Raw genomic sequence first — 14,115 nt, 5'->3', positions numbered from 1 at the left:
TAAGAAGAAAAGCCAAATGTGTTACTTTGTTGAGGTGCGCCAACAAAATGATGTGGGCGTTTTTTCCCCCTTTATTTGCCAATCCAACTCATTAGGCTCTAAGCCCACTGTAAACTAAGAGGGTTAGCAACAAAAAATACATGTGCCGTCTAGTAAACAAGACCTAAAAAGTGGCTCTCTACACCCTAAATAAAACTATTTGTTTAATTGGAGAATGTTTTCCAAAATTTACTGCCCCAGTTCACCAGCCTTAACAACTAAAGATATACAGCTGTTTCTTGGACCTCCAGAAGCTCACTCTTACCAGTGAAGTGGAAAATTCAAACTAAGGTATTTACTTCATAAAGATATTTTCAAATAGCACAGCCCTTTTGTAGGGGCATCAAATCGCAACCATTTCAACAGTGCCCAGTAGAATCGTAGCTACAGCACAGTTGCAGGTCTATCCATGAAAGACAAATTAAGGAGAAAGGGGCTTCACTAGACATTGTTTGTCCCAGGTCTGTGCCCTTCATACAGCTACAACTGTCCATTTTCCCTAAAAAGTTTGGTAACCATACTTTGCTTGCGTCGCACTCAAGAGAGTACATCTCAGGCAGACTCTAACAGCTACGCAAGAGTGAACAGTTGAAGTCCTCTGAACAGAGAGCATTTTGTCATACTGAAGTTATTTAACACTCCTTTAATTTTAAACAAATCTGCAATAGATCTTCAAAAAAGTAAACATATTAAGGTGCATTTATTTGTACAGGTCAAGACATGCTCAGAGGTGCATAGAAGAGGCTAGCAGATAGCATGACAGTACACATCAGACCGGATCAAACAGGCATATACTCAGTGAACTGTGAGCGCACAGCAACTTTGGGGGGGAGGGGGGGATGGAGAAGAGGACCAGCACCCTATTTACTTACCTCATCTTCATTTATAAACATACCCCTTTTCCTAACTGACACCACAGCCCCCTTCCCCTTCCATACAAGTCTAGCCAGACAATGAGCTCTCAAAGTCTAAAGGACTTAATAATGACCAAGTTCCTACTCGGACTCAGACCGTGGCACTGAAGCACCTGAGATGTACTCGCAAATGAATGTGGAGTCCAACAAACCCGATGCAGGTCATGAGAAAACATGTTGGCAAAGAGACAAACACCACTATCACCTGGCACTGGGGCAGCTCCAGACACCATTGCAATGGGCCATGCAGTGATAAGGGGAGGTCTTTCTGCCAATAAGTCAGTTGGTGGTATCAAAACACCACTGCCCAACAAGGGTGAAGCGCTCAGAATTCCATTGTTTCCCTGCCTCAGAGCCAAACACGGAGGCAAGAGCCTGGCCTGCACTATGTGAGCATGTGATCCTGTGCATTAGTGTGTCCAGTCACAAAATGAACTAATCTCTCCATGATGTGACAAGGACAAAGTTGTGTACTAGTCAGACATTGGATTGCTTATTTTTGAAAGTTTGATGTTGCATTTGTTTTATTAGTGTATCCAAGAAATAAATTACTTCAACTAAAAATATTAATTTCCACTGCAACGTTTCTGCTACTGTCTTCTTCAGATAGCACAGGATTACTTTCTCAGTGACTGGTCAGTTGATCGTGCTGGATTTAAAAACTAAAATAAACGAATAAAACTTCACAGTGCTTTAATGGAATGCTAGAAGAAAATACTATCTTTGAAGGTTCTAACCAGAACTCAGAACCAATGCAGTCCAGAGATCTGTTCAGATGCGTAGTGATTCAGTCTGTTTAAATTACTGTAGGACGCTGGCTCTATATTGTGTACTAAAACAAAGTACACTGCAGAGTCCAGAGTCCAGTGGATTCCTCATTGGTTTACAGAGGCAAAAGTAGATAATGCTATCTCTCCATCTGTGGTAGTGTGGGCGAGCAGTTCGGCTTAGCAGAGGGTAATGCTGAGCATTTGTTGTACTCTGAGGTAATGAGACAAGAATACATTTAGAGACCAATTTTCAAAAATTGATTTTCTGTAATTTCAGACCAAGAACTTAATTGCACAGTAGGTACTTTTAAAGTTATGAATTTTTATAGTTTGTAATCAAATCAACTTTATTCGGTTTTCATTAAGAAAGCCATAAAAGTACAAGTATACACAAAGAAACAATTTGTAAAACATTAATTTCATGGTATGTTAAAATTATTCACTCTTAAAAAAGGACAGAACATTTACTAAGGTCCATGTTTTAGGCATCTCTATAGTTTTCATAAGTTCATACGATGCCTAAGGCACAACTTTAAGTAATGTGCCACAGATTTTGATACTAAGCTGTTTTCCAAAAACTGCAACGCCAGATATGCAGGGCGGCATCTTCGAATCTTCATTACTTTTAAAATTGGTAAAATCCACCTTTTACGAAGTGGCATATAAAATTTACAAAAGAAAACTACATGAATTGTGGACTGAGGGGAAGTCACAGGGGCATGGTGTCATATTATATGTCCAAACATTCTGGGAGGGGAATAAAACCATGATGTGAAAGAGGTTAAACCTAAAGCGGGTGAGAAGAAGTTTTTCAAATTGCGTCAGGTCATGCTGCAGATACGGTTGGATTGATGGAACCAATTGTATCATTAAGCAGTGTTGGACTGTAGTTTGTAAAATAGATCACTTGTGTGGAATTAGGCACCATTGAAGTCAAAAGTTGAAAAGAAAAAAATGCATATGAAATCGACCTTTCAAGCTTCACCTCTTGGACTTTGGTATTTAGCACTGACCGGTCCAATGTTCAACTAGTGGATTCTCAGGAGCGTCCCAGATTCGTCCGGGAGCTGGGTAGTTAGTAGCTAGTACGCTGAGAGAGAGAGCCAGTTGAAAATGCACTGCACAAGGGAACTTGCAGGTAATTCCGAGGGAGCCCACTTGAGGGAGCAGGACAAAGGGCTTCAGGACTACGGGAACGCAGCTGGATCATTACCTGGGCGAGTCAGGCGCAGAGCAGCTAGGTCAGCCGGGCAGCGTCAAGTTGCCCTCGTGGTCAGGAGCAGGCAGCTTGGAAAGGCGATTTCAGAACAGCTGGGCGACTCACAAAGTGTGTCTCAGGGGTCTCGATGTCCCTCGACCAGTGCATGCTTCCTGGGCAGCTGGAATCCAGTGTGGACTCCTTGTCTCAGTGCACGTTGTCAGATAACGCTGTATTGGTGAGACATGCTTCCAGTAGGTCCTGGTGTCCCCAAACTTGGTGGAGTGACACATTTAACCATTCGGAACTGCAGTACCACTTTTGGCCCGGGTGCTGTGGAATCGCTGGGGAGACCGGAGTATGCTGTTCAGTGCCTGCTGTCGCATGGGAACAGAGCTTTTGCTTCAATGGAGGCTCTTAGGCAGTTTGTCAAAGCCTTGAGGTGCATCTGGGTTCTTGGAGCACTCACAGTGGTAAGGCATGGCAGCACACCACAATTGTTAAATCCTCAAGTCTGTAGGCCGGGTTTGGCGCCAATTTCCCTGCAGCGTGGCTTCAGTTCTCAGGCAGCAGATCTTCCTAGTTAGTTTCTTCTTTGTGTCAGTCTAATCTAAAGTTCAGGGTCCAGGGATGCCACCGAAATACTAAATTTACGGGCTTTAAAGGGGGAGACAGGTCGCAGGAAATCGGCTACTTACCTTTAGGGTGTCTACACCCTCCAAGTGACTACTTCCTATGGGAAGCGAGAACTACCTAGACCCGATAGGCAATAGTGTCTACATCGCCTGTCACACCATAGGGGAGGTGCTAGCTGAATGTGGGCAACTCCTCATCTAGCTAATTTTCGCTCCTGCCAAATGTGGAGCGGGGTGGCATCCCCCACTATCTGGGGGAAGCCTGTGTTACACTTTCAAAGGCGGTACCACCATTGAAGTTTCCCGTTGCCGGCCTGGAGGTGTGAGGCACCTAAGCTCAGAGAAAGCAGTTTCCAGCCTCAACCCATGAGGTCAGAAACAGGTCTGGGGTGGCAGGCTGGTTTTCAGTGGACCCTCTAAATAGGTCTACTGTGTGCATTTATTAATAAATCCAACACTGGCACCAGTGAGGAATTACTAAGATCAGATATTTGGTATCAAACATCTTAGGGTTCAGTGAAGCCATCATGCAGCTAGATAACTCATATTGACAAGTATCCAGCCCATACACTCTATGGATTCCCTGAGCACTTAAATACTCCAAGAATGGACGCGATTGATAGGTTCATACATGTTCATGCAGATATGTTCACACATGTAATAATTTGCATCCTGCCTTAGGGCTGTAAAGTCTGCAGTAGGGGTGAGTTACCTATCCTCATGCAGTCTGTAGTCTCTGCACCAAGACATGCAGCCTGGAATGGCAGTTTGGATAGTTTTGGTGAGAGGCCCTTGGGGTGGCACAATTTGTGCTGCAGCCCCAGTGGATCCTCTAATACCCCAGCCCTAGGTAAAAGGGTGCCATTTACTAAGGACTTACAGGGATGGCTGAAGTTGTGCCAATCGTGGTACAGTCAGTCAGTCAAAGAATCTTTATTTCGATTAATTAAAATCATAAAAGACAATACAGGGAACATAAGCCTCCACACTTTAAAAGTATTTAAGAAAAAGACAAAAACAAGCATTCAATTTTTACATTTCATAAGTGCAATGTCTAAAATCAATAAATACATAGTATACAATGTAAAAAGACCCTTTGCCAACGGCTATTAGATCTAGTATAAAGTGCATAATTGGGTAATTCAAATTAAAGCCTTGAAACCCTTTTAGTCCCACTCAGTGATTATATTTAGAGAGGTCTTCTTTTGTTTACCCGAGCTGCGGCCGCCAAAAAGCTGGCCACGCTAAAAGTAACCTGGACGGAACCAAGCATTTGTAGATATGCGAGAGCGGGCCAGACTTGTGCGAAACCAGCATCACGCAAGATTGGATATAAAAACAAAATTCGCGCCTCTGAGTAATGGTCACAGAACATTACCAAATGAAGTGTGTCCTGTGGGGAAAAGTTATCACAGGAACATGGCGCTACATCCTCAGGTTTACCCCATTTTGGAAAAGCACCTAATATAAAGTGAATGAGGTTGAACCGAAATCTGACCAATAAAAACCGATGGAAGGGCTTGGTGACACATAAGATACGGTTCAATGGATGGGGAGGTTAATAAACCATAAATACATCTCACCGATGGTTCTCCGCTCCTGCGCCTCCCTTTCTGCCTCCAGCAGGTTGCGAAAGTTAAGTTTGATCCACCCTATGTCCTCCTTTATAATGCCCTGTGGTGAAGTAAACAGATCAGGTCGGCCCAACCTGGCGCATGCCGCTCTAACATACGCCAACCATGGGAACCCGTCTGCCTTCTCTAGGGCCAAACAGTCCTTAAGGATTAAATGGTTAAGGGTAATCTCTTCATTCAGCCAGGTTTTTGCCCAGCAAATCAGTGGGGCCATTTTTAGGAGCTCTGTGACGTAACCCAGTGCTACCTCCGCATGAATAGAAAATGTAGGGGATGATTGCGGTAGTGACAGCAAAGATCTAAGGAACCTGTTTTCCGCAATTTGTATTTTGTACGAGTCCACATAGCCCCAAATTGCTGCGCCATAGGAAGCAATCGCCAGGGACTTGGACTTATAAATCCTTATCATGGCCTCCATAGGTCTAGCTCCCAATCTTTTGGAGAAGTTCAAAAGACCCATTGAGGATCTTGTGACCACGTTACTTTTCAACTTCATCTGAGGGCCCCAATTCCCTTTCTCATCAAATAATACTCCCAGATAGAAGGAAGGCACCCTCGTCAATTCCTTGCCATTGCACCTGAATGTTTTAACATTTGTTTTGTTACTCCGTGCGCCGGCAACCATTACATGGGATTTAGCGATGTTAACTTTCAAATCCAGGGCTTCCATGAAGCTACAGAAGTGGTCCAACAGCTTCTGTAGGCCCATGCTCGTGTGCCCGAGCAAATCTGCGTACAGGAGGACCTGGATACCCAATCTTATACGCGGAGTATCAAGTGTGGCCGTACCTAAAGATTGTTAGAGGGCGTTGATATACATAGTAAAAAGAAGAGGGGCCAGTATACAACCCTGCCTGACACCCTTCTAGAACTAAATTGCCTGGTACACCGGCCTTCCCTCGTAACCCTAACAGAGGCTGAAAGGTCTTGGTGGAGCTCCCTCAGTAAATTGACCTGAGAAGCATCTAAACCGACCTCATTTAAAATAGACCATCATTTTGAGCGGTTGACAAAATCGAATGCAGAGGAAAGGTCCATAAAACCTAAATATAAAAAACCCTCCCTGGCCACAGTATATTTGCTAATAAGGAGGTGTAAGTTTAGGCATTGGTCCATCGTACTCCTATGTACTCTCTGGAGAATGACCCTGCCCAAGATATTAACGGCAGAGTCAAGCAATGAGATTGGCCTATAACAGGAGGGGTCCCCTCTATTCCCCTTCTTAAAAATCGGTACAATCAAAGAGGAGGACCAAGAGGGAGGGAAGCCAACTGTGGAAACCGCATTTTACACATTGGCCAAGTTTACAGCCCAAAACTGGGGATATGTGATGTACAAATCCGCTGGTACCCCATCTGGGCCTGGAGCCTTGTGTCTAGTTGTCTCGGATTGCTTTTTCAACCTCCGATGAATCGAACCTTAACGGTAAGGCATGCCGTTCAACAGCTATGGGGGCCGATGTTAATCCCCTCTGATCTAGGTCATAAATGCTCTCAAAATGTTAGAGCCAACTGTCGGCAGGAATCATGCAGTCCGTATCTAGGTTCTCTTGATCTGAGAAAAAAGGCTGATTGATAATGGCCCAGAATTTACGACTGTCTCTTAATACATCCACGGATTGTAGGTTTTCCCAGGCCTCCTAATTAATGTGGCGTTTGCGAACAAATAGCAATTTTGTACTCCTTACGGAGTGGAGCTATTAAAGCTCTGTTCCTTGGCTTAATCTTAAGTGCCTTAAGTAAGGCGCTGTGGGCCTTTGTGCAATTGTTATCAAACCATTTAATGGCCTTCCTCGGATGTGTAGTATCGCCCATCTCTAAATCTTTGGCGATCTGCTTGCATACCGCAACATAGGCTTCCACAACGTGGACCTCTGCGGCAGTGCCATCCAAGCAGATGGCCAATTTGGCCTCACATTTGGTGGCAAGAAGCTCAAAAAAGGCTTTAGGGACAACCCTGTTCCATTTGATTCGTCTCCCCTGATCAGTGGTCGAAAGGGGCCTTGGCGCCTTCCCCCTTGACTCACTTTGCGCCCTAAAGACGCCAAGATCAGCCTCAAGCAGGACAGGATTGTGGTCGCTAAAAGTTGAGGTCACTACTCTACAAGTCAAGGATTTAGCCAGAACCACAGGGGATAAAAAAATATAATCAATAACAGAGTTTGCGCCTCGCCCTATAAAAGGTAGCGGCTCTTTCCTCTCCCGCCCCCGTACCTGGTTCAAATAAGTTCATGTATGAGAGGAGGGCCTTAATGGCCTCCCCCTCTTTGCTATGCTCAAAATGGGGGGCTCCCTCCCCGGGTAACCCGCCGTGCTCTCCACTATAACAGCCCCACAAGCAAGGGTGTATATTAAAATCTCCCAGAAGTATCACCTCTGGGGTGGAAGACTGCTCCGGATTGTAGACTGACAGATCGTGCTCCAGGGCCCTAAGGTGCTCATTTTGAGATAAACCATCCCTGGAGTTATAAAAATTAATGAGTAAAAATTTCTTCTGGTCTGGAAGTGTCCACTAATTATTAGAAAGTCTAAATGTTTAAAAACCCCTACCAGATTAAGTGAAAACAGGACAATCAAGCCCCCTTTAGGTCTACCCACTGTTCCACGGACGAAAGCTAAGGTAGCCATCCAATGAGAAACTGTATGAAGTGTCCAAGGTTTCCTGGAAGGCAAGGATATCGTACTGCCTAATAAAATCTAACCAGATCGGGTCTGTACCTTTGGATTTAATACCCGCCACGTTTCATGTCAGAAATTTACATACGGGTGGGTACGTGCATGCCTCAACCCTCTCTTCACCCGGTCCGCAGGGTAGTCAATCGTTCAACTCCATCGGGAACAAGGGAGAGAAACGATTAGACATACCTAAATCCAGGATAGATGCCTGGCTGTGGTGAGACTGGGGGATTACCCGCAAGACCCCCATCCGCCCCCCTGACTGATCCCTGTGTGGTACTATATTGTGGGGTGGTGTTGGGCTGGTGTCCTAGTGGCTGTTGACTATTACGGGGGACATGTACCCGATGTGGGACCTGAGGAATACCAACAGGCCTAGACGGCCTGATTGGTGGATAAAAGAACCCCAGGGGAAGCGGTCTAATACCCTGGTTTGTCAAAGCAGAAGCATCCCAGAATAGTCTCAGCACTGGCCTGGTTATTGAAATTTAGGAGAACAAGAAGGAGAGCAAGGGTTATGTTCACCAAGGTGAACGGGGAGTACTCCTGTACCCCTGGGTATAACTGCAGAAAAACAAATGAAGGAGTACCACCAGCAAGAATTCACAGGTTGCTATAGGGGTGGAAGGTTTAGACAAAGTGGAGAGAGTCTCCTTTTGTTAGAAACCCCTCACTCATCACCTAGTGATGACATGCTTCATCATCGGGGTCCACCCTAATGACCTAGCGTCATCAGGGTGTGCTACAACACCTGATTACAGTGGAGCAGGTTGTGAGTGACAAGTCTTTGACTTGGAAGGCAGGGCCTTGAGGTTCGAGGTTGCTGGCTGCAGGACACACCGGGATTTCGCAGGAGCAGGTTTGAGGTGGGGACAGACCAGTAGAGCTGGGGCCAACTCAGTGGGCGTCCTCTTCATTTCAGCACGGGTTTTCAGTCCTTCTCTTCTTGCCGCTGCTTGTCTGAGGAGGCAAGGTTCAGGGTTACCCCTCAATACTTCATTTAGGGGCGTTACAGGTAGGTAAAGGTTGGGACCAATGGGTCCCTTCCTTGGGGTGGGTACACCTACTATTATGCCACCCCTCCAGTGGGAGGAGGCTTAATACTCACTCTGCCATCTTGCAGAAGTGCTTCGCCTTGCCTCCCCCACCTAAGGGGTGGTGTTGGCAAAGGTGGGCACACCTCCCTTCCTGACTTGGTTTTCCTGCCCAAAGTGGGGGTCAGAACCGGTGGGGGCCAGTTACTGGAAGCAGCAAAGGCCTTGGGCAGCTCATAAAAGCAGCAAGCTTTTGGAGCTTCCCCTTCGTGGACCCTGCCCATCCTGGGCGAGGAGGCTTGGCACCTCGTCCCAGAATGTGCATTGTTTCAGACCCCCCCTATGAGCAGCAGGCTCGCAACCCAGGGTCCAGAAACATGTCTGGTGGTGGCAGCCACTCAGCGAGGACACTTAAGTGGTTTTTTCAGGGGGCATCTCTAAGATGCCCTCTGGGTGCATTTTTTCATTAAATCCCACACTGGTCAGTGTAGGTTTTATGTGCGGAGATGTTTGATACCAAAGTATAGTTTTCAGTAAAGCCATTATGATGCTATGGAGTTCGTAATGACAAACTGCCAGTACCATAGACTCTTAATGGCATTACTGCACTTACAAAGTCTAAGAAGTGGCTTAGACATTGTAGGGGTAAAGGGCTCATGCACCTGTACCCTCACCACTGGTATAGGGAACCAAGCTAGATGGGTTGCTGACCTATGCCCGGGCAGTGGGTTGTAGGCATGGGACACAGGGATGTGTGCCATGTCAACTTCATTTTGTTCTGCACCAGAACACAGCCTGCAAATGTTATGTTAATTATATTTATAGAGCACACGATTACCCTGAGGTGTCCTGGCGCTAGCTCAACTACAGTGTGTTTGTGTGCAAAGGTACAGGGCCTCTAAAGGTGGCACAATAAGTGTTGCATCCATTAGGGACCAAGATGGCCGCCTGGTAGGAGCTCTAGTCCGGAGCTCCTAGTGCTTGGGATCCCTTTCATGGAATTATCCCTGATAGCACACATCTCTGGCGAGGAAAACAAGTAACTGGATTTAAAACAAGTAACTGGATTAAACACAAGTAACTGGATTCCAAAAGTAACTGGATCGATCGAATGATCACACGTACCTGCAGCACTGGCGGCTGGGACCCCTGCAACTCTCACCGAAACATCGGCGGAGCCCAGGACGGCGGGGGAGAGCTTGCTGTGGATGCTGCGGTCGCCGAGGAGGCTGGTAGCGGCTAGTGACCGAGAGGCTGTGGGCGTCGAAGAAGCGATGCAATCTGGGGCCCAACACTAACGTGACTGCTTGCCGTGTGGCCTGCCGTGACTGCCTGTGAGCACCGGTCACAGGTTGGTCGCCTGGAGACTGCCTGCCGGGGCTGCAGTCACTGCCGTGCAGCCTGGGGGCAGTGGAGAAGCGCTGCCTGCCGTGACTGCCTGTGAGCGCCGGTCGCAGGTTGGTCGCCTGGAGACTGCCCGCCGGGGCTGCAGTAACTGACGTGCAGCCTGGGGGCATTGGAGAAGCGCTGCCTGCCGTGACTGCCTGTGAGCGCCGGTCGCAGGTTGGTCGCCTGAAGACTGCCTGCCGGGGCTGCAGTCACTGCCGTGCAGCCTGGGGGCATTGGAGAAGCGCTGCCTGCCGTGACTGCCTGTGAGCGCCGGTTGCAGGTTGGTCGCTTGGAGCTCGCAGAACGGAGCGAAGCGACGGGCCGACCCTCCTGCGGAGAGTGCCGACGAGCATTGCAGAGGCCCCGGAGGACGAGCATTGCAGAGGCCCCGGAGGATTGATCCCTGCGCTGGAGCGCCAAGCCTTGGTCTAAGCGGCTCGCGGCTGAGATGCATCTAGCCTCCTCCTCTCACCGGATTGCCCGCAGGGAGCTAATGAAGAAGAATGGCAGCGGAGCAACTTTGGGCTGCAGTGCTTAGTGGAAGAGCTGGGCGGTGGTTCAGCTAGATCACGGCTTGGCGGTCCCAGGAAGGATCGCGCTGTGATTACACACGGAAGGAAGGCGTCTAATAGCCCCGCCCCCCCAGCGAATCCGATCACAATCAAAGGAACAACCCCAAGCAGTCGACACTATGGGCAATACACCTTCCTGTGAAGATTTCGCTACTTTCTTTAACCAAAAAACTGACAACATAAGGAGCGATCTCCTCATTGATGCAAGCCTTTACTCCAAACCCCACCGCATAACACCCAATGAACCAAAAAACAATGCGACATGGTCATCCTTTGACACTTACTCTGAAGAAGAAATTGACAGACTACTCAGCACCCTGAAACCATCCAATCACCTCACTGACCCTCTTCCTGCTAACGCTGTAAAAGACTCCACCCCTTTGCTTCTCCCACTCTGGAATAAAATTATCAATAGTTCACTTCAACAAGGAACCATCCCTGACTCCCTCAAAGTTGGACAAGTTACACCTTTACTAAAGAAACCAACAGCTGACCCCACTGATCTAAACTACCGGCCGATTACCAACATTCCCACTCTCGCCAAACTATTGGAGAAATGCGTTCAACTACAATTGACAAAGCACATAGAACAGTTTGATCTCCTCAACCCTCATCAATCTGGCTTCCGAGCAGGGCACAGTACCGAAACTGCTATGACTTACATAATTGACGACGCCCTCCAAATTGTAGATCAAAATGATACCTGCCTCCTCATCCTTCTTGATCTCTCTTCAGCATTCGACACTGTGAAATATGAGAACTTACTCGAACTCCTAAACACAAGAATGGGTCTCTCTGGAACTGTTCTTCAGTGGTTCACCTCCTTTCTACACAACCAATCTCAAAAATTCAAGAGCAACAACTTGATGTCCTTTCCAATACCTGTATCGTTAGGCGTCCCCCAAGGATCCTGCCTATCCCCTACCTTGTTCAACCTAGTTATGGAACCTCTCACCACCTTGCTACAAGCATCCAATGTACATTTTCACATGTACGCCGATGACACTCAACTATATCTCAAACTACAATCCCCCAAAGACATTATGCGTCTGAACTCAACGATCAGAAGCACCCAATCCTGGCTGGCCGATAACCACCTCAAACTCAATGCTATGAAAACTGAGTTCCTTCTGATCTCACCTCCCGCGAAAATCTCTACCACTCAAACCTGGCTTAAGCACCTAACTGCACTCAATGTCCAACCGACCATCGTGGATTCAGCAAAATCTTTAGGCATAACACTTGACGCCAATCTCAACATGCAGCAGCATATCAGCAAGGCGACTAAGGGAGCTAACTTCCAAATAAATACCTTGAGGAAACTTGAACCCTTCCTCCCAGCCGAGGACTTTCGAACTGCAGTACAAGCACTAGTCATCCCTCGCATAGACTACGGCAGCATCGCCCTCTGCGGTCTCCCCCTAACTACAACTGCACCCCTAAGAGCTTCGCTAAACGCGGCAGCTAGACTCATCACTGGATCTAAAAAACACTCCCATATCTCCCCGGACTTTAAATCCCTGAACTGGCTGCCTTTTGAAGCCAAAATACATATGAAAATCACCTGCATGACGCACAAGGCTATACACTTGAAATCACCCGGCTACCTCACTCAAACGTTGACAATTTCCGGCGGGTCCAGAACCACCAGAAGTACAAACAATCTTCTGCTGAAGCCTCGAAGATTCCGGAAGGAAAAAACGTACAAACGCTCCTTCTCAGGAATGGCGCCTAGGATCTGGAACTCACTCCCTCCTGAAACCAGGCTCATCTCATCCACTCTTCTTTTTAAGAAAGAAGTTAAAGCTATCCTCATGGCTAAATACACTTGAACTACTATTCTTGATCTTTTAAGACTTTGCGTCGAGCTATATTATTTGTTTGATCCCTTTGCACATGTGTTTTACGTGTATTATTGACCTAACTGATTGTTCTTCTCCCTCTTATTTGTACTACTGTATTGACCTACCTTACCTTCCTAACTATGCTCCCTCGTGTACCCACCCTACCACTCATTTATACCTGTGTAAAGCGCTCTGTTATCTGCAAAGATCTTGTTGCGCTATATAAAACTTTTAAAATAAATAAAAAATCCCATAGAGGCCTTCCCAGGCCACAGTGCCCTTGGTACCTGTGGTACCAGACCTGTGGCCAAAGGGTGCCAATTAGGTTTTATTTTTAATGCCGTTTAGGGAAAGAACATAGGCCCTGGGTACCCGTTTGGCAGGGGCCAATGGCACACTAAGTCAAAGTACATTAGCAGCACAATAATCCATGCCTTTCGGCCACTTGCAGAGAGGTGGAGACAACACATACAAGAGATTCTGGCAAAACCCGTTTTGCTACCATCAGCCCCGTTGCAACGTGGGAACGGGCGCATTTTCTTTGAAAGAGGTGGCTAATATCGGTCAGTTCCGTTTAAAAAAAAAAACTGCTTCTCTGGGCAACTTCAATGTATTAGTTTGTTGCTGTTTTATATGCAAAGACTAGCAATGCACCAGAAGTGATCTTACAAATGTCTATAAATATTTTTTGTTTGCCTGGGCCCTCATTGCTGTAGAAGAGTCTCACTTGATCGCTTCGGAATAGACAATGGTGAGTTAAGTGCAAAGTGGATGGCAAGTCCAACTTTAATTCCAACAAGTATTCACTGGCTTGTTACACAAATCTGTTTTTTCCCCTCAATATTGTAGAGTGGAGCATACTTAAAAGGGAGCCTATACTTCGACTTAGAATTGCTACTGGTGAATTTAATGGCAAGTTTGATACTGTTTAATGCAAGTTGTGAATTTCTTCAATTCTTTTTCCTGCATTCCACTGTTAGAAATAGATCAGTTCATCTTTACCTCACAGGGGTTTTGACACTAGATGTTACAAGTATAAAAGGACCTCTAGGTTGTTTATGAAGAGGCTCATATAAGCTGGAGCCAATGATCGAGTGCACAGAAGTGTCCTGTATTTGCCGCGGAGGTTTACGACGGAGTAAAGTTGTTGCATTTAAAGTGGAGTCTGGTAAGGACTTATATTGAATGTCTTCCAATTGATTTTTAAGCACTTCAGTTAATGCCACAAGACAGTCATCATGAGTGACTACATGGTTGCAATATTAAATGAAACGTTCAATGTATAGAGTTGGTTCAATCTCTCAACATAAAAACATGGCTGAAATCCTTAAATGATGGAAATTCACAGACAATGGATTGGTTGCGCAGGTCAGCAAATCTATTTGTACACAACATATACAGCCTATCGAAA

General features: G+C 46.5%; 1 protein-coding gene across 1 annotated transcript in view; it reads right to left on the bottom strand.

The window, feature by feature from the left end:
- LOC144772944 (eukaryotic translation initiation factor 1A, X-chromosomal) overlaps positions 1-14,115 on the bottom strand; it is a 97,188-nt gene that overhangs the window by 8,392 nt on the left and 74,681 nt on the right. The gene's annotated exons all lie outside the window — the stretch shown is intronic.

The sequence above is a fragment of the Lissotriton helveticus genome, chromosome 8 (assembly GCF_964261635.1).
Source record: "Lissotriton helveticus chromosome 8, aLisHel1.1, whole genome shotgun sequence".
NCBI classification, from domain to species: domain Eukaryota; kingdom Metazoa; phylum Chordata; class Amphibia; order Caudata; family Salamandridae; genus Lissotriton; species Lissotriton helveticus.
This window is presented reverse-complemented; position numbering and strand designations above follow the sequence as displayed.